At 27.0% G+C, this 26,773-nt stretch overlaps 1 protein-coding gene across 3 annotated transcripts in view; it reads left to right on the top strand.

The window, feature by feature from the left end:
* LOC127287188 (furin-like protease 2) overlaps positions 1-26,773 on the top strand; it is a 283,866-nt gene that overhangs the window by 193,543 nt on the left and 63,550 nt on the right. The window lies entirely within an intron of this gene.

The raw sequence follows: 26,773 nt of genomic DNA, 5'->3' as shown, positions 1-26,773 counted from the left end.
AAATTTATTTTTAAGGTACCAGGGGCCAACGAATACCTATTAAATATTAATTATAAAAACACAGGCCTCGAATCAACTTAAAGACACAAAAAGTCGTTTTAGTCGATTTATATTCCAAAAAAAGGTGGATTTATTTTTTATTTTAACAAAAATATTTTACACTCTCTAAATTTGAATCAGCGGAATCTCGCTGATTCTCAGCTATAAGTATACCACTGATTCCAATCAGCTTATATGCACTGATGAATTAGTGGAATTTCACTGATTTTTCAGCGCATATCCGCTGATTGGTACCAGTGGTATATTTATCGCTGATTCAAATTTAGAGAGCAGATTTTTAAATGAAAATTTTTTTTTTAATAATAATCCTTTTCGAAGGGTTAAAGTTAAAATTTTTAGAAATAATTAAATTTTATATGATATTATTAATTTTCGAGCAATTATTAAATTTTACAGAGCTAAAAATAATTTATCAAACAATTTTTGGAAAACATTTTTTAAATTTATTTGAATTTTCAAAGATTTAAAATTGAGATTTTTGAAATTAATTGAAACTTTAAGTGTTTTGTAATTAAAATTTTAGATGATTTCACTACAAATTTATTATAAAATAAGGACAAAATACAATAATTTGAAAATCATTTTTAATTGAAAAATGGTTTTAGATAGTTGAAATTTCAAAGAATATTATTAAAATAGTTAAAAATAATTGAATTTCCTTAGAGTTATAATTGAAATTATTAAATTTCAAAAAAAAAAATTTCCATGGAAAATTTTAGAAATAATTAAATTCAAATTATTGAAAATTCAATTAATTTTGAATTCAAATTTTTGAGAATAATTAAATTTTATGTGATTTTAAATTTGGAAAATAATTGAATTTCAGTTAATTTTGAATTGAAAATTTTGGTAAATAATTGAATTTTAATTGATTTTGGATTGAAAATTTTGAAAATAATTGAATTTTAGTTGATTTTAAATTGCAAATTTTGGAAAATAATTGAATTTCAATTGAAATTTTTGAAAAATAATTGAATTTTAGTTGATTTTCAATTGAAATTTTGGAAAATAATTGAATTTTAGTTGATTTTTTATTGAAAATTTGGATAATTAATTTTGAATAGAAATTTTAGAAAAAAATTGAATTTTATTTCATTTTAAATTGAAAACTTGTTAAATAATTAAATTTTAAATTGAAAATTTTGGATAATTATTGGATTTTTAATTGATTTTGAATTAAAATTTCGGGTAATAATTGAATTTTAGTTTATTTTGAATTGAAATTTTTAAAAAATAATTCAATTTTATTGTGATATTTTTTTAAATTATAAAAAATTGTTAAATTTCATAAAAATTTTAATTGAAAAATAATTTTGATGTAATTGAATTTGTGATGTATTTCATTAAAATTATTAAAAATAATTAATTTAGTGAAGAATCATTTTAGTTCAAAATGTTTTAAATAATTAAATTGAAGAAGATCTGAAGAAGATCTACATTTTATACTTGAAAAATGTATTTTATTTACATTTTTTTTCAAATGTAAAAAAAATGTCGCATTTTATTAAAAGAAGTCGATAAAAGTCGTATTTTTGAAAAAAGTCGGAAAAATTCGTATAATCCGAGGCCTGTAAGCATATAATTTTCATTATTATCATTTACTCTGTAAATCTGAATTAGTAAAAATGTTTACTAATTTGATTTAGTGACTCACTAATTTAGAAGCAAAAAGTGAGTTACTAATTCAAATTAGTAAACATTTTTACTAATTCAGATTTAGAGAGTAATATGTAATAATATTCTAATAAATTAAATTATTATTGATAATATTAATCTTTAATTTCTTTATAACAAACAATGAAACATTCAATATGGCGCGCTTGCGCGCGTTTAATTTTGCTAGTTATTATTGGGTGTTTTCGGCATTCACTCAGAGTTAACTCTAGAGTTAGCAGTGGTGCTCAAATGTAAATTTTGATTTTCAGTTCGTCTGTTGGTTGTGAACGTTGTTGATTGGCAATTTGGCATAGACGATTCATTTTGATTGGCGCAGGGTTTGCAATTGTAACAACATGTGAAACGGGCCTTTTATTCTAGTAATGTAATGTTAAAATAAAATTTTTTGTTTCTAGATTTCATAAAAGTCCCCAAAAATTTATTACAAGATGACCCAGAGTTAACTCTGTTTTCTTGCGAGAGTAAAGAAAAAGGGTCAGTCCTAACCTTTAATGGCCGACAAAATTTGTGAACGGATTGTTTGTTTTGAAAAGTGTAAATTGAAACATAATAATTTATTTTTATTAAAAATTATTTTAACTTTTTATTTATAAAAAACAACTTTAATTAAAATAAATAATCTAGTTCCTTAAACAATTCAGATTAATTAAAGTTAGGGAAATAATGAAAAATTTGAAAACTATAAACTTTAAAAAAATAACACGTTTATGGGTAGCAAAAATATGTTCCATTTTTAAATGAAAAACAAAAAATACGTATAAATTAAAAAAAGTAAGCAAACAAGGACAACTAACTTCAAACTCAGGGTGATGAAAATAGAAAATCAATTATTTTATTTAGGTAAATAAATTTTCAAAGATAATATCTTTGAGCACCACTGTTAACTCTAGAGTTAACTCTGAGTGAATGCCGAAAACACCCATTATAATTTATTATTAATTAATATTAATTATTATTTACTAATTATTATTATTTATTGTTAACTATTGTTAATTGTTGTTAATTATTATTCATTGTTATTAATTGTTATTATTATTAATTATTTTTATTTTTTATTAATTAGTATTAATTATTAAATTTGTAGTAGTTTTAGGGTCTTTTAAATAATTTTTAAATTGTTTTTTTTTAAATAGTTTTTATTTTTAAATATAAAATTTTTTTTATTTATGATTGAATTGATGAACTTTATTTTGCATTTTATTAAAAATTCACTAATTATTTTCTATCTGCGGAATGTAGTTAATTAGAAATGAACTTCAATGAATCGTTGAATGTGCACAGCTAAGCATTTTGTAAGTTTTCTCATGGAAACTTAAAGTGCTGATTCGAGAAAGGATGGGAAAAGCATGAAAAGTTGTTTTAGGATGCTTGAAACTTAAAATTTTTTGTTTATACGAGAATAATTTTTTTTTCATTGGAGATGAATATTGATTGCATAAAGTAATTAGGCAACTTATTATGGGAAAAATGGTTTTTTTTTGACGTTGTAACATTTCTTCATTATAAGGCATTTTTTCGCATGAAAAACGAATTCTCTGATATTATAGGAAGATCCCGTTTCATCTCGTCTATAACGAGCTAATGTCACGTAATTCGAGTAAACTCTCCCGTTATCAGAGCTCGTTAAGCTTCACGCAACACCTTCATCCAGTTATAATGTATGCTGTTTAACAATATATTATGTATATGCGAATTCGTTTTCGGTTGAAAAATTTTTGGTATTTTCTAAATTTTATTCTTTATTTTTTATTTTAGACATATTTTGAAATTTGAGAAGAAGTTTTTGTCAATATATATCGGAAAGAAATTTTGAAAACATGATAAATAAAAATATTTATATTCCATATTAATATTTCATAAAATTGTAAACAAGATGTTTTATATCTATTTAAAGTTTATCAGAATTTGTATAATGTATTAGATTTCAAAGTAAACAAAGTTTTATAATGTTTCGAAGCATAAAAGTGAAATTGAGCAAAGTTTTGATGCTTGGAAAATTTTAAGTATCATAAGTTTAATGCTCATGTATAAAAATTTGTTTCATGAATATTGCTTTTAAACTTTGAAATAAATACTTTGATTTTGTTTTATTGAAATTAAAATTAAAATTTCCATAATATGGAAAAAGAGATTATTTTTTCTAAAATTAAATGATTATAATTAGAATTTTTTTCCCCTTTCTCAAAATTAAAAAAAATATTATTTATTTACTGTAAATTATTGTTTAAACGAAATAAAATTGCTGAGAGGAATTCATAAAATGAAAAAATAGAATGTTATCACTGAAAATAGATAGAGAAAAGAACAAAGATCCATGTAATGAGAAAACCAAGAAACAACGAGTTTTAATGTTTCTCTCACATCCGACATTTAAGATTATAACCGTTGGCGAGTAATCCACGCGCCCCTTCTAATTTTTTTTTTATTTTTTCCTTATCTTCTCCCTTCGACTTAACTAGTTTTCTTCTCTCTCTCTCTTTTTTTTCCCCTCTACGGTTCGTCTGCTGTTTACAGTACGTTTAAGCGGAGAAAGCCACGAGCGTCTAGGCGAGCATAAATAATGACGATATTACAAGGAAAGCTAATTAACGTTTGTTTCATCTTGCTTTCTCGTTGTTGCTTCATCATCTGGGATGCTGGGGCTCCAGAGGCTAGGTTATCAGACAGACAGCTCCACCGACTCCATTACGATCCAATGTTGTAAATTGGAGTTAGTACCATACGGGATTAGGATACGAAATGTCCTCGTGAACGTTACGTGCCTACGATATACTCTCCGGGAAATCTATATATATATATATTATATATTCTCACTGCTCTTATCACCGATCCATTTTTGGTCTTGAAATCGATCCATATATAGGGCTAAATGTCTTTGAATTTTAAACTTTAGAAATTTATTGTATTTTACCGCGTTTGGAAACTCTCCAAGAGTCAATGTATATATATATTCAATTTGAATTTTTCACTTGGGGTGTCAGCCAACTGAGCTCGAATGCAAAATGAGCGTCTATTTTCTATATAATCTTCTCACCTTTTGGATCAAATTTCAATTTAAAATGTTTCAATTTTTACAACAAGAAAGGGAATTTTTGTGCAGTAAATAGAAAATACATTACAAAATACAAAATTTTGGTGCAACAGCTATGTCTTAAACAAAAAATTTCTGTGTATTCAATTAACTTCATGAGATTTTTTTTAATGAGTAAAGTTAACTGAATATAGAAATTTTTCGTTTAGGGCAGCTGTTGCACTAAAATTTTTTCGATAAAAATTAATTTTCCTATTAGCAATATTTATTAATTTCTTGAAAATAATTACTGTGCCTGAATATTTGAAGCTTGAAATAAAAACATTTGTTTACAAATTGCAAATTTAATTATAAAATACAAGTATCTATATCAGAAATTAATTAATTTTTTAATGTACTTTTTTAGATTTTATTGCTGTGGTAATTTTTAATAATATATAGGCCAAATAAATTATTACCTCCACTCTCTAAATTTGAATTATTAAAATTTTTTAACTAATTTTTTAATTAGTGGTTTACTTTTTGCTTTGGAATTAGTTAAATTCTACTTAATCGATAAAAAAATATTTTTTTTTTTTTTTACTACTAATTAGTTGAATTTTACTAATTCAAAAGCAAAAAGTTTCTGCGTTGCATGGAACATCAATATTTTATGCAGCTTGATTAAATTTATTTTAAATATTTTTTAAAATTATTTATTAAAATTGGAAAATTTTTTTTATTAATTATACATACAAACGAGTAAATATACTCTTGAAAATGTATGCAAAAAAATAATATTTATATTTCCCATATTCATGTAAATAAAGATAAAAAATATATAGTTTTTGATTTATTAATTGAACAAAAAACGAGAAAATCAACGTTACGTTTTTCATCAATTTATGTCAATACCTATGTATTTTTGGATTTCAAAAAAAAATTATTTTTCTATAAAGACAATACTGTTCTTTTAAAAATGAAAACAATATTTTTATTTAATAAATATGGCTACGAATTGTTTATTCATTGTTACAGAGTGGTACATTTTTAAAAAAATTTGAATAAGTTATTTGAAAAATTATTTATTTATCGTTACAGAGTGAGATATTATTTGAAAAATTTATTTTTGGCACTCTCCACAGAGAGGTTTATTTTTACTTTAAAATTTCAAAACATAAACTATAAAATTTTTTTCTTTCCAGGTAACTTTTTCTGTAGCGCGACACATTAAAGAAATTGTTAACTACTTATAAAAAAAAATTTAATTTATTTTGTAAAAACATAAAATTGTTGGAAAAATTTTGTTTGAAAAGCATTGTTCAGTTTTGAGGTTATGTTAGGGCCTCCATCCTCTTTAAGGACACGGACGCTGTGATTGGCTGAAACTAATTTAGAAAACAATTGTATAATAATGGTAACCGAATGGCACGAACGAGGAAGAAAGGCCGTTAACAATAGTGGGGAAAGTATTACTCCTCCCCTTCGCCAATTAGAATTCAATTCCCCCCTCCACTTGCGACGAAGTGGAGGGAGTGTATAAAAGCAGCATTCTTAGCGATAAACTGCTATTTCCAAATGAAACAGTTTTGGGTCAACAGCTCTCGAATTTTATAATCACGAAATCAATTTTAATTCTCTAAAATTGTTCAAAATAAGAATATTAAGTAATTGAAATAGTAAATTTAAACACCCAATTTTTTTTTCCTACAAAAAAATAGTACGATATTTTACATGAATTTACATTACTCGCTGAATGGTTGCGCAGGTAACTATGATCAACCAATTTAGAATGTGGTGTTAGATTAACGTCTAATGAGCAAACTTATTTTGGGTCCACTAATGAGTCTCTCTCTTTCTCTATGGACGAAGTTGCCACTAATGAGTCAGACCGGTAATAAACGGACTTTGAAAGTTTCTAAATTGCTCGGGATCCATTTTCATCGTTGAAGGTGTAAGAAAAATATTTTGCAAAAAAAACAAATTCCCCTTTTTTTCTTTTTTTGACGCTTATTATTTTTAATTATACACAAAACTTAAATTTTTAAAGAAATTGAGGCAAAAAATATATTTTTGTAGAAAACAGATTAAGGAAAGAATTTTGTAGCATTAAGGATTATTGTTTAGAGTATATTTATAATTCCATACATTAAAAGTAATGCTCGAATAGTGAACTGTTGTATAGTACATTTCTATTGTTATTCTCATATACTTCTCATGTGTTAACATTATCTGTCAGGTATTATTCTAAAAGGGGGAATTCAACATATATATATAACTATCTTGTGAAAACGTCTGCTTTGGTACTTAAAACAGTTTCTAAGCAGAGAGAATAGATGCAACATGGAATCACCTGTGAGATATCCTCATTTTATTTGATATTCATGTTGAATAATAAAAGCACTATTCCAGTATTAAGATCCAAGCACAAAGCAGCGATGTATATATATATATATACTGAGCACCGAAAATAGCATTCGTAAAAGGTATTTTGTACACGCCAAATGTATGATACTCAACATCCTCGAGAATATAATGCACATAACTTGCCGAGTAGAAAAGGTAGCAGTTTCTTATTGTAATTCTTCAGTGAGGAATTAATTTGAAATCTTCTCGGGCTTTCCTTAAGGTTCTCCCTTTTTCCTTTTATCATTTTCAGCGAGCTTTTCTAGATTTCCCGTCAGTTCTGCTGTATATGCATAGAAATCGAGTCGACGTGCGCGAATTTCTCTTCCTTGTTAAAACCGCATTTACGTTAAGCGTTCGCGGTTTTATACACATACACACACATACATTGAAATGTACATATTACAACCGCACGTCAAGTATCGTAAAGAAATTGTAAGAACCTTTAAAAATGTGCAAAACTTGACTCGATGCAATATTTATTTCTCTCTTACCGACTTGCTGTAATTATGAAAAAAAAATGTAATTACGAATTTGCCTAAAAAAATTTGTCGCCAGTAATTGAGAAAATCATCCGAAGAACAAATTTCAAACGAGTTGGAACGATTTTTAAAAAATTTGTCCTCCATATTGGATCCGACATTTTGAATTTAAAAAAACTCATCGGATTCGTAATCAGCGACTCTGAAAACCCTCAAGTAGTCATTTTCATCAGCTAAGCTAAAATTTTTGAAATTTTGTCTTCCATATTGGATCTGCCATTTTGAATTTTGAAAAATTTACATTGGATTCGTAATCAGCGCCCCAAAAAATCTCCAAGCAGTCATTTACATCAGCAGAGCTTAATTTTTAATTTTTTTTTTGTCCGCTATATTAGATCCGCCATTTTGATTCCAGAAAAACTCATTAAATTTTTAATCAGCGACCCAAGACAAAATGTTTTTTCACAAAAATACTAATAGTTTGATTTTGCAACACACACTCGTCTAATTAAGTAATTATATTAATCACAATTTTTATAATAAATACGAAAACAATCAAAAAACGTATGAGAAATTAATCAAAACTTTAAAGAAAATCAAATTTAAAGAAAGTTTTTTCAAATAATGTTTAGGTAAAGTTTATTTTTCTCAAAATGGATAATTGATTTTCCTCTATACGTTATTTGAGTGTATTGCTTTTGACAAGTTGAGTAATAAGGAGCGCAGGAAATTGTGTGTCTCTAAAGGGCCAAATGTGTGCATGTATATGACATCTAGCCAATAAGGGGGGTGTGTCTAATGGGCGTTGATACAGACAGATTGGGCGTGTCATTTGTTGATAGGATTGTTTGGGCGTTTATTTTATTGAAAAACATGTAAAAAAAAATAATACTACAAGTCTCTACTATTATCTATAGTATTGTGTTTATAATTATATTTGTAGGCTTTGTTTTTGGAAGTAGTATTTTTTAATTTTTATTGGATTTTGTTATATTTGTAGATTTTACTAAAAGGCGGGGCTATTTTTATAGTAGGTCTGTTTTTTCTATTAGTGGGCGTATCCTTTTTTGCTGATTAGGTGTCTTCATAATGAAAATATTTCAAAAGCCGTGTTTTTTACTTTTCTCGAAAGAAGAAACAGTTTTTATAGGCGTGGTTTTTGCCAAAGGGCGGGATTATTTTTATAGTAGGCGGAGCCTATTCTCATAGGCGTGGGTTATTTGTATTCTGGGCGTGGTATTTATTAAAAAAAATTACATTTCTTTCGTAGGCAAAACATAATACAAGGCGTTGCTTTTTTGTAGTAGGTGGGGCTTATTCTTATAGGCGTGGTTTAATTTCTCTCTGGGCGTGATATTTATTAAAAAATATTTTTTTCGTAGGCAAAACATACTAAAAGGCGTGGCTATTTTTATAGTAGGCTTTGCTTATTCAAAGAGGCGTTGTTTAATTTCTATCTGGGCGTCGTATTTATTTAAAAAAATATTTTTTTTCGTAGGCAAAACATTTTTGTAGGTAGACCTAACATTTTTGGACATGTTTTTGGAAAATTATAATCAGGACTATTCTTGAAGGCGTGGTTTTTTTCGTAGGCGTGATATTTATTAATAAGTGAAACTAATCTTTGTAGGCGTGTTTTTCTACTAATGGGCGTAAACTAGTTTGGCAGTTAGGTGTCCTTATAATAAAAACATTTTCAAAGGCGTGGCTATTTTTATAGTAGGCGGGGCTTATTCTCGTAGGCGTGGCTTATTTTTTCTGGGCGTGGTATTTATTTTAAAAAATAAGTTTTTCTTTGGTGGGTAAAATCATTTTTATAGCGCTCTAAATTTTTTGGGCATGTTTTTGGAAATCAATAGGCGGGACTATTTTTAAAGGCGTGGTTTTTTGGTGGGCGTGGTATTAATGGTAGGAGCTAACTTTTTTATGTTTCGATAAACTGGATTAAATTTAACATAATTATTTATTGACATAATTTTCTTGAATATAACAGAAAATTTTTCGGTGATTAAAATTTACAGTTTTTTAATTTATGTATTTATTAATTAATAATTTACATAATTTAAAAAAAAATTATAATAAATTTTTAAAAAAAAACATGTGAAAACGACATTTAAAAGTTTTATTGATCCAAAAATGTTGCGAATTGCATTTTAAAATATGTAAATTATCTTTCATACTATGTTTATCCCAGAGGAAATTCTAATTTGCATAATCATAATCGATTCATCTCCCGTGTAAACATTTCTCTTCTAATTAAGTTACCATTTATGATCGATCGTTCCAGACTCTTCGACAGGACTACAATGTAATCAGTCATGCTCTCCAACTTACATTATTCTCTGCATCAGGCGAGATTAACTCAAGATAAAATTCACTCCCTTTTATATTTTAAATAAACAATCAAAAATTGTTTTCCAATTCATTAAAAAAAAATTGACATTTAATAAATAAAGTTTCTTGCTTAAAAAAAATATTGACTTATTGTCAAGTCTGTTTTTATTCTGAATAAGGAAAAAAAATGAAAAACAAATTGTTAGATTTAGTTTTCCAAACGGATATTAAAACCCCACAAGTCTTTGGACAGTGGAAAATAGAAACTGACCTGCTTCGCTTTTCAGGATTCACTGTCAATCAATACTTTTACAAAGGATGAATACTGTTCGCGGTAAAGCTATTTTACCTCGAGGCTGGTGCTATTCACTTCTTTGCTCTGCAAATAGACGATTGGTTTCACCATAATAGATACTCAAAACTTGCAAGCTTGCAAACGACCGATTCAATATTTAAAATACTTTACCATCAGAAAAAAGAGAGGGGAGCAAAAAAAAAAAAAAAAAAACTAAAAAAACTTTCTAGAAGCTTATAAGCATTTAAAGTTTGGAAAATTCATGAAACTTTTGATTCTTTGAAAATTAATAAAGTTCCCAACACCAACACTCTTAACTTTACTGATGTGGAAAATTTTGCTTATGATTCCCAAAGTATTAAAATGCAGATATGACACGTCTGACTTTTTAATAGAGAAGACAAGCAACAATATTGTAATTGATATTTTATCATAGGATTATAATTTTGCTATTAGAAAAAATAAATAATTTAGAAATTAAATATTTTTATTTTAAATAATTTTTATTGTTAATAATAAGTAACACAGTAAATATTTTTTTTCAGTGTACGATAAATAATTCGTTACATTATAATTAAGATAGAAAATTATAAAATGTGACTCTGCTCTAGGTGTAATGAATGTTAATTTAGCAGATGGGGCAAGATAACCTCACGATTCCATAAAGACATGACAAAAAGGAGGAAAATGCAATTAAACCGAATAACTATATTTCGTAACGACAATTAAGTACACGGGTAGAATCGAAAACGTTAACTATAATTTTTATTAAATCGTAATTTTAAATTTAAGAAAAGGTAAAATTCAATAAAACGCAAAATTGAATAACTGAATTAGAAATAAGAGGAAAATTTAAATTTTTTCTTTAATATTGACAAAAATTTATAGACAAAAACCTGCTTCAAAACTCATTTTATATTTTTCTAAACTTTAGGGGGGTGTAAAATTTTCGAATTTATGAATGTTTTGTACAAGAAAATTTTTTTTTTTTTTTCCTTTTTTTATTTGCGACTGTACTCGTGCATTACTGGCTGAACTGAAGTACACTTGGCCTTTATGTGAAATGTCCCATGCTCCTATGGAAGTGCACGAAGGGCTGGCCTTCTATATACAACTCGAGGATATCGGTTAGCATAATGCTCATGTCGTCTGCAGATCTCCAGAATAATTTACTTGAAACTGCTCTGGCATACTGCCCTGATTTCGCGCGCGCTAACCTCTCGAGATTTTCTCGAGTTACTTCGTCTTAAAAAAAAAAACTTGTCATTTGATATTTCTTCAATTTTGGAACCTTTTTTCAAAAAAAAAAAAAAAATCATATTATTATTAAAATTGAAATTTCTAAAAGACAGAGTGATAATTGACTCGAGAGGAGGTTTAAACTTATAACTTTAGTAATTAAGTGTCATACAGAATAGGATGTTACACCTGCTACTGAATAGATTCGCGTATTAAGACATGAATTTCCATACTGGGGAAGTTGGAGACTTAAAAGCATTTGCAAACCAAATGGTCTGGGTCTAAAAGTATTATGTCGAATGAATGGTTTATGAAGTATCTGCGAAAAAAAGAAAACTTTTACGAAAGTGTTTTGAGGAGATAATTTTTCTGAGCGAAAAAAAATTTTCTATTAATATAATTATAAAGAAAAATTATATTTCCTATTGGATCCGCCATTTTAAATTTTGAAAAACTGACATTGGATTCGTAATCAGCGACCCAAAAAAAAAAACCCCCAAGTAGTCATTTATATCAGCTAAGCCTAATTTTTTAAATTCTTGTCCGACATATTGGATCCGCCATTTTGAATTTAAAAAAACTCATCGGATTCGTAATCAGCGACTCTGAAAACCCCCAAGTAGTCATTTTCATCAGCTAAGTTAAAATTTTTTAAATTCTTGTCCGCCATATTAGATCCGCCATTTTGAATTTTGAAAAACTGACATTGGATTCGTAATCAGCGCCCCAAAAATATCCCTAAGTACTTATTTACGTCAGCTAAGCTTTATTTTATTTTCTCCGCCATATTGGATCCGCCATTTTAAATTTTGAAAAACTGACACTGGATTCGTAATCAGCGACCCTAAAAACCCCCAAGTAGTCATTTTCATCAGCTGAGTTTAATTTTTTGAATTTCTGTCCGCCATTTTGAATTTAGAAAATCTCATCGGATTCGTAATCAGCGATCCTAAAAACCCCCAAGTAGTCATTTTCATTAGCTGAGTTTAAATTTTTGAATTTTTGTCCGTTATATTGGATCCGCCATTTTGAATTTAGAAAATCTCATCGAATTCGTAATCGCAAGTGACATGGAAAACCCCCTCAAGTAGTTATTTTTATTATTTTATTAAAATTAAATTAAAATTAAAAATTCACAATAAACAGTTATAATTTAATTAAATTAAAATTTTACTTGAATTTTCATGAATAATTTCATTACACTGAGTATAATCAAAAAATTTTTTGCATTTGTAACTATATATATAGGTAATTATATGAGACGATGCGTTGACAGAAATGGAAATTGAAATCAAAGGCAGAGAATATGTTATCCTCAGTGGCTCATTGATTAAAGTGATGAAATGGCTCATGGCTTTCAGAGCAGAGAGAACACGTTGTGGAAGTCATTCTTGAAAATACAATGCTTAGAAACTCGGTAGAGTATAGCCATAAAATGTCCCACTAAAGGATAGGAACAGAATTAGTACTTAGTTGCGAAGCATCAGTAACAGATGACCTCTAAGGAGGATGTCCTCTCTCTCCTTCATGACATTAACTTTACAACTGTTTGTCATTTATGTTCAAACTAGTACTAACTTTCAGTTCTAATTTAATATTAGAATCTCCCATATAGTAAACTATGAGAGCTATTAAAAATCGTTGCATATTGAATTCATATATTTAAGTAATCAATTATTTTTTAGAAATAATAATAATCCATAATACGAAATGCGAATGGGAATTTTTATTTATTTTTTTTGTAAATCGATAGAAAAATAGGGTATTTACTTTCAATTTTTTGCAACTTTCGAAAAAAAGGAATATTTTGTAAAATACTTGATAACAGGATTTTATCACCAATCGCTTTACTTCTCACTCGCGTTTCCTGTGGATTTCGATATCCCTGTTGAGATCCCAAGTTACGTGTATATCGTACCACCTATAATTAATGAATAACCACAGGCTGTTAACAGGGGAGGCGTCATCGATTTTACCGCAATACCACCCCTTCATGATGAAATTATTTCATTTCTGACAATAATCATTGAGATATTATCATCACAATGTATGCAAAAAAAAAAATCCTTTTTACTTGACAGAAAATATTAGTTTTTTTAAAACATTTTTGTTAATAATTTAATAATAATAATTTTTGTTATTTTTATAAATTTAATTCAAGCGAATATTGCCATCTATATATATATATATGGTTTCTGAATCATATACTCATCAGTTTGCAAATAATTCGCTTCAAAGTAAAATTAATAGTATGATTATGATCGTTAATTACAATATAGAAAACAAATATATTTTATTCGTTTTTACAATATATCAAATTTATTTAAAATAATGAATATATCGATTTTAGCTCTGGTTATTACAGATTTGTTTATTTTGCTTAATTCCCGAAAATCTCGCGTATTCCGCAAATATCAATGCGCGATACCAATGTTATTAATATATGATACCTCGAAAACTACTTGTTTTACATGTAAATTTAATTATTTGTTTATTTACGACAAAAAAAAATTATTTTAAAAAAAAAGATGAAATCATAAAAAATTATTCAAATAAAATTTTGAAGTTAAAAACATAATTTTTTCGTTCAGTTGAACATTTAGATTATCAGGCAAATTAAATTTCCTACAGCTAATTCTAAAATTTCGAAAATTTTGATATTCAATATATGTATATTAATAAAATTAGACTTTTGTCTGTACATTGCTTAGAACTTAAAAATTCATGTATAATTCTTCGTTTCAAGTCATAAGGATTCTAAAAATAGTATTAAAAAAAATTCTGTCTGTCTGTCTGTCTGCACAATATTTTGTTCGCCAATCACGCATAAACGGCATTTTTATCTTAAAATTGAGAAAATAACTGATAGATTTAAAATTGTGAAGAAAAATTCCAAAAATCAAATTTTTTAAATTTAATTTCTGTTATATTTTACTAAACCTTTTTTAGCTATGTTTTTTAAGTCCAATTAATCAAATTTTAACTTTAGAATTAAAAAATATGACAAATATAAAGAAATGAAAAAATGTTTTTTTAGTAACAACCTTTTTATAATTATTGTTTTCGGGTTTTAGATTTTTATTTTAATATTATAGTTTAAATAATATGAAAAGATTTTAAGTTGTAAAAAAAGTATAAGAAATTAAAATTTGAAAATAATTATTTAAATAAAATTTTATAATGCTGTTTCGATTTTGTCTCAACTGATTATTTGCTAACTTCATTCCCGCAATTGACTGTCTTATTTTGTCAACACGTTTGAATGCTTTTATATAAGCATTCAATATTTAATTTAAATAAATTTGAAACTGAAAGAAAATGATCAAATTAGTTTCAATGAAATTGGCTAAATACCAATCTATTTGTATATATAGCTTAGAATATAAAACTTCTTAAATAATGTTTCTTTTTAAGAAATAAAGAATCTAAAAATGAAAAAAGATAATAGAATAATGATGCTGTTTGAAAAATTTGGTTTGAAAATTATCAAAATAAGGCTTAAACGAAATCAAATTAATCATGGTAATCTGTTAGAGATTCAAAACATTTGAAATCATTAATTACGAAGTTGATAAAGAAAAATAAAAGGTTAGTATATTTTTAGTATGTGTTTTTTAGATTTAAAATTTTAAACAATTTTAAAATTTAACAAATTTGTGAAATTATTAGTTAAAGTTTTTAATAACAATCAACTATCTATACAAAAAATTATTTGCACGAAAATACTGTTGGGCGCACACCACTAGATTTCGCTCTCGCCGAAGGCGGGTACGAAAGCTAGTAGTAATTCATTAAATTTGAAAACTTATTTTAAATAAATTTTCAAATAAAATTAAAATAAATAAAAATCGTAATAAAATAAATTTTTAAATAGCATAACCTCAAAATTATTTAAATTTTCTTAAAAATTACTTTTAAAAATTTCTTTTACCTACAAAAATAGGCACGTATTGTGTAAGTTGCAACTCTATCAAGATATTTAAAAGATTATTATCCATTTTGGTTTATTCCCCTTTTTTCACACAGAAACTAAAACTTTTTCACGTATGATATGCGATTTATGACGCGACGTAAATGATATGACGCAATCATCTTTGCGCATGAGCGACTTTCTATGGGAAATCCACTTAGAATTTAGAGGAATATTCTTAAACATAGAAGATTATTCTAAATTCTAAGAGTATTATTTTCATTCTAAAAAGATTATTCTGAATATAAGAGGAATGCTCTAGAGTAGTCCTTTTGTTTCGATCCTCTTGAAATTAGAGGAAAATATTCTCATTTAAAGAGTAATACTCTTGTTTTAAGAATAAAATTCAAGAGGATTTTGTAATAGGAATTTTCCTCTAAATACAAGAATATTTTTTTTCGGTGTATATAAATCCAGACATTAATAATGCTCTTAATTTAAAAAGAAGTCATAAAAGTACTCAAAATCCTTTAATTTTAAACTCTTTTTAAACTCATTAAAAAGTTTCCAGTGAAGGAATTTCTTTTTGAAAAGTTTAGAACTGTGATGAAAGATTTCTGGGGACAGTTTTCGAATAAATATATATAGAAAGAGGGAGATAGAAAGAGAGAAGTTGATCCAGTGATGTTCAGAGTGTCCGTTAATGTGTGAGTAAAATTACCTCTTTCTCTCTCTCTCTCTCTCTCAGCGATGTTTAAGCAAAAGAGGATAGGAATGAAATTTCTACCCGGTACCTTTAAAGAGAAAAGTTTCAGTATCCGCCCACTTCATCTTCTAACATTGCGGCTTCAAATGCTTGGATGCGTTCGAAGTCCGTTCGAATGTGCACGACCCGTGGAAGCTGCTATATGCTTTCAGGTTTATCGCTTCTAGGCATCACCTCTGGCTTCCGGCCAAGGTACTTTTGGACACGCCAAACATTGATAACATTTTAAAAATTCATATTATCTTCTCATCCGACGAATTACTGATTGACGTTCCTTCCAAACACATTTATTTATACAATATATATTGGATGAGGATTTATCTCGAAAATGAATTGTGAAAAGTCGACCAAATACGAGAAACGAAAAATAGATTTCATTTATAAAACGCAGAGAGAGAGAGAGAGAGAGAAAAAAAAAGAAAATTGTATATTTCGTGAAAAATAGAAAATGACAGAAAATTGTTATTGCGTTTGTCCGAAACGTCAAGTGTTTCCGGGAATTCAATACAAAAAAAAAAAAAAAAAAAAAAGAACCACTTCACGGAAATTCCCAATTGATTCAATTACACTTATTACATGCCTCTAGCGGATAAATGAAAAAGAGCGATCGAGATTGAAAATTTAATTCTATCATATAATTGAAACACTAAAAAAAAAAAGCAATTTTTCTATTTTGTTTATTTTTTTCTGATATTTTCGGTAAGTCCTTATCGTCACCAATAACAGAGACGACTCGACACGTAAGCTCACGCTCGACATCCTGGATCGCGGCATTCCAACAACGTCTGACGTTTCCACACCGTCGAAAACGTCAGAGACGGAAATGCGCGAACCGGATTCCATTACTGAAAATTCTTTGGCTTCCGTTACTCCCTAGCAGAAAGTTCCACGAAATCCAAAGCTTTCAGGGGATGCGTATTGAGAATTCTACTCTCGGGGATGACTTTCCCCCAACGAATTGTGTATATATATATATTATATATATATATATATATATATGTACACTTTGCTTGTGTGTAACATCTGTCCACTCGAGCGGTTACAATGAATTTCTGCGAATTTGCAGATAAAAAAAAAGCAATTTTAACCGTCATTGTATCAACTGACGATAAAACAACATTCAACGAAGATTAATAACTCTAAACCGATTTTCGAACTGTCACAAAGTTATATGCACATGGAAAAAAGGATTTTTTTTTAAATCGTATTAAAAAAAAAAAAATTTTGTTTTTTATGGCGATTGGATAATTTTTCTGAATTGGTGAATTGTTTATCTTTGCTTTCACGGGTTGAAATAATCTCTGTTTCTTTTTTTGTTTTGTTAATATTTTTTTGGGGGATTTATTTTGATCATAGGAAGAGTCAGAAATAGGAAAGGATCATAGGAAGTAAAAGTAAAGTTACAAAATAACTGTAACTTTACTTTTACTTCTTTTTCACTTTCACTTTCACTTTTACTACCACTTTCACTTACACTTACACTGCATTTTCAGTTTATCTTCCACTTCATTTGGGTTCTCATTTCACTTTTTTCACTTTCACTTTACTGTATTATTACTTCATTAAAATAAAATGAAAGTGAAAAGAAGATGAGCGAAAATCAAAATGAAAGTGTAATGAAAGTGAAATGGAAGAGAAACGGAAAAGAAAGTGAATATTAATGTATAAACAAATAATTTATTTTTACTATTCTAATTTAGTACGACAGGACATATTGATTGAAACATTTTTGACTTTCACTTCCTCTTTCACTTTCTCTTTCACTTCCTCTTCTACTTCCACTACATTCTCACTTTCACTTCACTTTGTTTTCACTTCGTTGAAGTAAATGTTAAGTAAAAAAGAAATCAAAGTGAAATAAAAGTGAAATAAAAGTGGAATGTTAGTGCAAATGAAAGTGAAAGTGAGAAGGAAATTATTTTCCCTTTAAATTCCTCTTTACTTTCCACATTCACTTACACTTTATTTTCACTTTAACTTCACTAAAAAAAATTTATTTAATTGTAAATACTTGATTACTTGACTATCATCAACAACTCCGATGGGGTTCCGACGGAGTTCCGACAGAGTTCCGACGGAATTCCGATTAATTTTTTTCAAAATATTTAGAGTCCTAATTCCGTCGGAACTCCGTCGGAACCCCATCGGAAATTCTTTGGAACTCCGATGGAATTCCGATTTATTTTTTTCAAAATTTTTAGAATCATAATTCCGTTGGAACTCCGTCGGAACCCCATCGGAAATGGGTCAGAATTTCTCAAACGGATCACCTAAAATTCAGAAATTTTTTTTTTAGTCTCATTTTTTTCTCAACGGTTTCTTACACAAAATTATGTGGGGAATTCAAAAAAAAAAATTTAATTTTCTGTAGGACGTCAAGAATACTATTTTTTAATAACATTTTATAAATAAATAATATAAAAATCTATTAAATATAAAATTTTTTCAAAATAAAAATTATATTTAGAAACTACATTTTAAGACAAGAAAAACCCCCTTTTTTTTAATTGGTGAACAGGAACTCGAGAAAAAAATTTTTTAAAATAAGACTGCAAAAAATTTCAATTCTTTATAATTTTAACAAAAAAATTTTTTTTGACCTAAAAATTTCAGGGACTTATTTTTACCATGTAAGGAGTCAAAAGAAATGATTTTTGTTAAAAAAAAAAATTTCTGAATTTTAGGTGATCCGTTTGAGAAATTCTGACCCAAATTCTTTGGAACTCCGATGGAATTCCAAACAATTTCCGATGGGGTTCCGACGGAATTCCGATTAATTTTTTTCAAAATTTTTAGAGTCCTAATTCCGATGGGGTTCCGACGGAGTTCCGACAGAGTTTCGACGGAATTCCGATTAATTTTTTTCAAAATTTTTAGAGTCCTAATTCCGTTGGAATCCCATCGGAAATTCTTTGGAACTCCAATGGAATTCCGCCGGAATTACGTTGGAAGTTCCGGCGGAGTTCCAAAGAATTTCCGATGGGATTCCGACGTAGTTCCGACAAAGTTCTGACGGAATTCCGATTTATTTTTTTTTAAATTTTTAGAGTCCCAATTCCGTCGGAACTCCATCGGAAATTCTTTGGAAGTCCAATGGAAGTCCGACGGAATTACGTTGGAAGTTCCGGTGGAATTCTGATAGAACCTGCAGGGGGCACTTTCCGGGGAAACTTTTCCAAGTGGGTGAAAAAAATAACTATTTTCACTTTAACGAAATAAAAATTAAATTACAGGGAAATTTATTTTTATTATTATTTTTGAATTATAAAAGAACTTAGATATATAATTGTTTTGCGCTGTTGTGTGTGTATCTAATAAATTTGTAGCTTAGATCACACACGTGGCTTATTGGCGTTTCGCTACTCATAGGAACAACCCGCATTTACTATGAGACAACGGACAGGCGTCACTCTGTCGATAAGCTTGGTTCACTGGAACGATTGGCCGTCCAATGCGTGGAATTATCGAGATTGCCCGCCTCGTATGGCCGTAAATTAATTTACGACCCAAGCGGTCCATCCCACATATCTACACGTAGAGAGAGGTAAATGCCTTCCTGTATGCATGTCACGCACAAAGCAATGCCGAAAATATTATTCAGAGAACTCGGTGTAGAGAAAAAATAAAAAAAAAATGAAAAAAAAAACTCTTGCTTAAACGATTATATTCACCGTAACTCATTCGTTCGGAAACCTGAACAAAAAACTTATTTTCGTTTTTTGTCTGCTTGCCTCGAAATTCGATTAAAACAGATGCGCCATTCTGGATGAAAAAATTTTTTTTTTTTTTTTTTTTTAATTTTTTTAAAACTAATAACACTTTGTTACGTATTGCATTTGTTTTTCAATTCAGTGCTTTCTTCTCTCTCTACCTTTAATGAATATGACAAGTCGAGTGAAATCTATATTTTTTTTTCAGTCTTTGAAAGAAAATTTTATTTGAAAATTATTTTTAAATATTTCCTTTTTTTTTAGTTGCAATAAAAAAGGAATGTTGACAGAATAAATAAACTGCTACTTTATTCAGTGTTACTTCGCCCAGGGAAATCACGAACAAAATAGATGCCTTCTTTATTGCACATTTATTGGAATTCTCGTCAAAATCGATTGGTTTGAGATATTTCAGTTTTTCTCTGTATGAGAAAAAATTTATTTTTTCTTTCGTTAACAAAAAAAAAAAAATTAATTGCAATTTAAGAAAGGAATATATTTATTTTCGTATTTCAGAAAGTAAAAAATATAAATCAGAAAAAGAAAAACATTTTTCCTATTTCATATGTAAATGAAAAAAAGACATTTTTGCAATGAATTTTTTTTTTTCGCAGAGTCGAGTATATGGTATAAAATCCCATTTTTAGCAGAGGCAACCCTCTGGTAGTAAACTTAAAATCCTCGTGAATTTAACGCGAGCATGGAACGCATAAAAAAAAAAGAAAAGAAGGAAAGTCGAGTTGCAATGTTTTACAAGTGAGAACGGGAACAGTAGTATTTTTATTTACAAAAGTAGTTATACGTTTATATATATATATATATATATATATATATATATATGTGAAATAACAGTTTTGTTTTTTCTTCAGTTGCAAATTCAACGGAAACTGATTATTAATTGTTTGAATTTTATTTTTGTTGAATTTTGATAATTTTGTAAAAGCTCTTTTATAATTCACTCGATGGTCGCTGGCTTTAGTGACTTGATGTTTGATGGAACGAACGGATTAGAACCCTATTGTATAAGCAAGCTCGTGCAGATATCTATGGATTATGCAAACGTGCCTTATCAAACGGTTAGATCGTTCTAAGTTTACGTCCTGTTGCCACTATATTCGCTTTTAACCTGCCATTATATGCTTAATATTACAAGTAGTTAAAGGAACATAATTCATTCGAGAAAACATCTTTTATTATTATTTATTTTATTTTTTATTAATACATGTCCTGGATGTGCAGAAATTGAAATTTGGATCTAATGGGGTACTGACTAGTTTTCCCTATTTGGTCTTTTCAGGGAAACTGGCTAGTTCCCTACAAGGCTGTTACGCTGTTACCGATTAGTATCCTTCTTTCCCTACCCTTTAACTGATAAGGGAAAACTTATCAGAGCCTTCTTAGTTTTCTTGTAAATTGCCCTATTCCATGACAACCGTTACTTTAGCAACTGATTCCATGAGAATCGTTTCCATAGCAACTGTTTCCATAGCAACCGCTACTACAGTAATTGTTTCCATAGCAACTGCTACCATAGAAACCGTTTCCATGACAATTGTTACCATGACCATTTTTTTCCTTAGCAACCGCTGCTAGGAATTTTTTTTCGGTAATATTAATATTGAAACCCTTCTGTCATTTTTTTTTATTTCTAATTTATATTCTTTAAGATTATTACAAATATAGTTGGGAAAATACTCGAAAATAATTTTGAAAAATCTCATACGCATGGGGAATCGAACGCTGGACCCTTGGGACGCGAGCCGTGTACGCTGACCACACTGCCACGATGACCTACATATTTTTTATCTACACTCAGAAAAAAGATATGTTTGAACCAAATGTACCATTTTTTTTATATTTACCCAATTTTTTGGTTAGTTCAAACTTTAATTCAAATAAATATTTATTTGATCTAAATAACTGTTTGGTTTATTTTAATAAATTTGTTGAACAAAGAAAAAATTTGATTGAGCTAAATAAACGTTTGATTTATGCAACCAAATGTTTGGTTAACTGTATATCAATGCATTTTGTTGATTTAACCAAAATTTGGTTGCTTCAAACGAATTTTTTTCTGACTTTGGTGTCCTCTGGAAACAATAAATAATAATTTAAAAAACGAAAATTGTTTATTATATTTAAAAAAGTGTTTTTTTTTACATTTAGAAATAAGAACTGGAGAAAAAAATAGTAACAGTTTTTCTAATTGAAAAATAGTAAATGTTTTTGTTTTCCTAACGTTTTCGGATACCAAAATAAAATTTTTCCAAGTACAAAAAAATTTCCAATTGAAATTTGCTATAACTATTTTTCCCCTTTCTGTTATTTTAATTATGAAACTAATTTATTTTTTCTTTTCTGTTTCAGGTGAGCTTCACGATCTTAATTTAAGAAAAAAAAAAATGTAAACTATTTTCTCCTTTACGGTCTCTTGTGGTGAGTAATTTTTGTCCAATATGAAACTTTGAATAGCTCGTTATGAATTGATTCTAAAATCACCATTCTTGAAAACTCATTGACAGAATGAGAGAGGGAGAGAGAGAGAGTGACTCAAGGATGCTGTAACCAATTTGAAAGTGGATTGTTAGTGTATGTATTAAGATCGATTTGTGTCAGCGCGTAAGCATGTAATTAACAAAATTAGTCGATCGTGAGCATACGAGCATATGAAGGGGAAGTTGCTCGTTGATTCAGAGTCGAATAATAGAGCTTGGGAGAGTCCCCAAACCGTATATGGACCATTATGTACGATTACTATAGCCCTCTCTCTCTCCCTCACTTGTGTGTTGACTATCTACTCCCGTTATGACCTAACATCACTTCCCTCAATACCTCTGCGACAAACGGATTAGATTTGTCTACTCGAGAGACACGGGCTTGTAAACGATATTCGATATCATAAGGAGATTCATATAATAATGATCCCATTTACTCAAAGCTTATGATAAGATTGATAATTTGTGTCTTTGATGAAGATCAATGTCAGAGGTGCCTTTATATTCTTTTAAAAAGAAAATTAACTTGATTAATGAAAATTTCATCTAATAATATTAAATTTAAATAATTCATCACTATTTTTATCAAATTAACTATAATAATTTCCGTATTTATTCATTCATTCATTTCGTCTGTCCACACTTGAAGTTAGTCATATTTTGTTCCTTTTGTTTTTCTAAAATTTTGACAATTCTTGATTTCGGAATATTTTATGGTTAACACGACGGATATTTTTATTCATCGTCATTAATTAAGTCATATACAAAATGACAGTTTAAAGTAAAAAAAAAAAATATTGAGACAAACATATGGTGTGAATTTATCAATCTTCCAAGTCAAAGTGTTAAAAATAAAAAACACTGTATTTTTGAAAAAAATAAAAAAAAATATTGTTCATTGTGTGCAGCACCAGTATATTCCCTACTTGGTATTTATAGAAAAAAAAGTTTCAATTATAATATAATTTTTATTATCATTTATAAATTTATTATATTAAATATACATTTTTTTATATAATGATTATTACAGATAATTAGAACATTTTAACTTATAATTATTTTCATTATTCATTATTATTTATTATATATTATTATTCATAAATTTATTATTATTAATTATTAAATTGTTATATTTTTTTATCTGTAAACAATATAAAAAAAGTTTGCTTTTTAAAAAAATTTTCAATTTGATTTTAATTTTTAATTTAAGTTTAAAGTTTTTTTTAGTTTTTTATTTTTTCAAAATTTTTAAATATTTTTTAATTCCTTAATACTTTTTAAAATATAATTAATAATTTTCAGTTAATTTAATTTTCTTTTTGATTACATAATTTTTTAATATTTATTAATTATCAATTAATTAAATTTTTTGAGAAAAAAAAAACATAAATCTAAAATTTTTATTTGCAACGAAATATTTATAGAAAATACAAAAAAATATTTAGCAAAATTAATTTTTTGTAATTTCAAAGATTATAAAAAATCATCGAAAATTGACTTTATCAAAAATATTTATTTCTAAAATTTTAATATTTATATTTTAAAATTTTTTATTTAAAAATCTTATTTTTTTCTATCAATTCACAAAAAAATGATCTTACTCGTTTTTCTTATCATCACTTTTTCGATAGGTTTTTTCTTGGATTTTCATTGTTGTTACCGTCAACAATCGAACTAATAGTTTTACAAGTTTATTAAATTTAAAAATTAACTTAGATAAATTATTTTTGTTGTATTAACTAATTTATGAGCTGCCTTAACTTTAAAATCACTATTTATATAACATCAAATTAATATTTCTCTGTGTATAAATATGTAAATAATAACGTGAAAATTAGAAATATACCTATTATTAATTTATTACTCCACTGATGCAGAATTATTATTATTATTATTTTAAAACAACCATTGCATTGAAAGTTGGACGCGCGCGTGTAATTTTGCTAGTAAATATTTATTTATGATACACTCTGAAAAAACACAGAAAATTAAAAGGCATTAAAATAATAAGCGTTACAGCTTATTTTAATGCCTTTTAATTTTTTGTGAAGAGACCTTAGAGGCAAAAAATTATAGGTTATGTTTTGAAATTAAAAAAATAATTTTATTAATTAAACAATGTTGGAAAAAATAGCTTTAGGATTTTCAATTATAAATCAAAAAATAATAATAATTACTATTCTCTCTGAAAAGGGATTGAGGTAATTTTGTTTTATTGTTTTAAAAAAAAAAAATATGTAAAACTCAAAGGAAAGCTTTTCCATTCAGTCTTTACAAATCTATGCTTTGTCGTTATATTTTTCTTATTATTTAGAACAAAAACAAACATGTAATCCTTTGATCAACTATGAAAGGTTTGAATACAGATTTATATTTTTTGTATTCTATTTCATTGTTATCAAGAATCTTCTCAAAGTGATGTAGTTCAAAAATGATTTTCTGCATATGAAGTTTTTTTTTATATATATATATATATTTCTTATCTTTAAAAAAGTATTTCATTTAAATTGCCCTTTATCTTTTTAATAATTTTTCAGTATGCATTTAAATAAGCTCGAAAATTATTTTATTACAATCACAGAAAATTATAAGGTATTAAAATAAACTGCAAATTATTTTAATCTAATTTTGCTTATTTTAATACCAAAATGGATTAAAATAAGCAAAATTGGATTAAAATAATTTGCAGTTTATTTTAATGCCTTTTAATTTTCTGTGATTTTCTTTAGAATTTCATTTGACAGAATTTACGTTTAGTCGAATTTTTATTTTTTCGAATTTCTAATTTATTTTTATTAAATTTTTTAATTGAAAAAAAATAACCGAATTTCTGTATTATAGAATTTTTACTAACAAATTTTCATTTTATATGTTAATTTAAAAAATTTACGCCTCAATTTTTAAGATAGATATTTTTATTTTGACAAATGATATGAAAATTCGATTAAATAAAATTTCTATATATTAAATAATAATTCGACTAAAAGATAAATGAGTAATTAAATACTGTTAAATGAAAAGAAGATTTAATAAAGAAATAAAATAATCAAATTTAAAAAAACAATCACCTTTTTTCATAAGCCATTATATTTTTAGTAAATTGAAAAATTTTTTCCGATAAAATATTTAATTTTAGAAAATATCTTCATTTTTGGAATTTATATTTAAAAGTTCGGTAATCGGTAAAAAAAAAATCTTAAAATATTAAAATACACCGAATGCAATTTATATATATTCTAAATATAGTTTGCCTTCATTTACGAATCTCCTCTGGTTTCGATATTGATTCTCCCTCGAGAGATGATGTACCTCCCTTTAGAACTTATGGAAACTACCTTTAGTCAAATCGGCTCACAAGTGTGCTTCGTTACAGTCAGCATAGTACAAAGTTAGCATATTCAGCCATACTTGCATTTACATTCACGATATGAAAAGTCATTTCTTGTGAAATAAAAGATTTGTCCCACAATAAATAAATTATTAAAATATTTATAGAAAAAAAAATACTAATTAATATTCCAATTATTTCATCAAGAAGTAAATTTTTATTTCTAAATTATTCTTTTTTCATTTTTAATAACAACTTAATAAAAAATTGAAAAGAAATAATAAAAATTAAAAAATTAATTTTTTATTTTTTTTTTAACAAAAAATTCTTTTAATTAATTACTTTTTTCCCCCTCTAAATATAATAAAATCTTATTGAATTTTTTTTTTTTTTTTTTTAAATTTTACAAGAAAGTTATTTGACTTAGTAACTATTAAGAAATTTTATGAGAGTTTCTTATTAAATAAAATTTCTTTTCCCTGTGAAAATGAAGATGCTTCTTTTGCCTATTTTGCGCACAGAATTTCACATATTTCATTCGTTGGCGGGACGCGTTTTTAATCAAGAGAAGCAAAAAATAAAAAAAAAAAAACGTAAAAGAAATTGAGATTGGTAAATTCAGAAAGTAGTAAACAACTGTAATAATTTTATTAAAGTCTTTTTAATTGAAGCAAAAATTATTTGATTTTATCTTTTCTTTTCAAAAAACTTATAATTAATTTAAAATTAAATTAAATTCAATTAAATGCTTTTTATAAAAGTATTATTTTTATTAAAATTAGACAATAATGATATTGTTGTCTGAAAAAAATATTAAAAAAATTTTTTTCAAGTAACAGTCTCTCTATTATATATAATTTTCCTAAAAGCTCTATAAACTCAACCTATATAATAGTCTGTGGATTTTATCATTTTACACACATCAATAAATACTGTCTATATATACACATTTTATCATAGAATATTGTATTAAAATTTTTCTTTTCTTCTTTTGACGTTAATTAATTTGGCTTTTATAATTTTCTGTTCTTGTGTTATTTTTCCAATTAAAAAAAAATCCA

The sequence above is a fragment of the Leptopilina boulardi genome, unplaced genomic scaffold (genome assembly GCF_019393585.1).
Source record: "Leptopilina boulardi isolate dan_hultmark-lab unplaced genomic scaffold, ZJU_Lbou_2.1 LbouV2_368, whole genome shotgun sequence".
NCBI classification, from domain to species: Eukaryota; Metazoa; Arthropoda; class Insecta; order Hymenoptera; family Figitidae; genus Leptopilina; species Leptopilina boulardi.
This window is presented reverse-complemented; position numbering and strand designations above follow the sequence as displayed.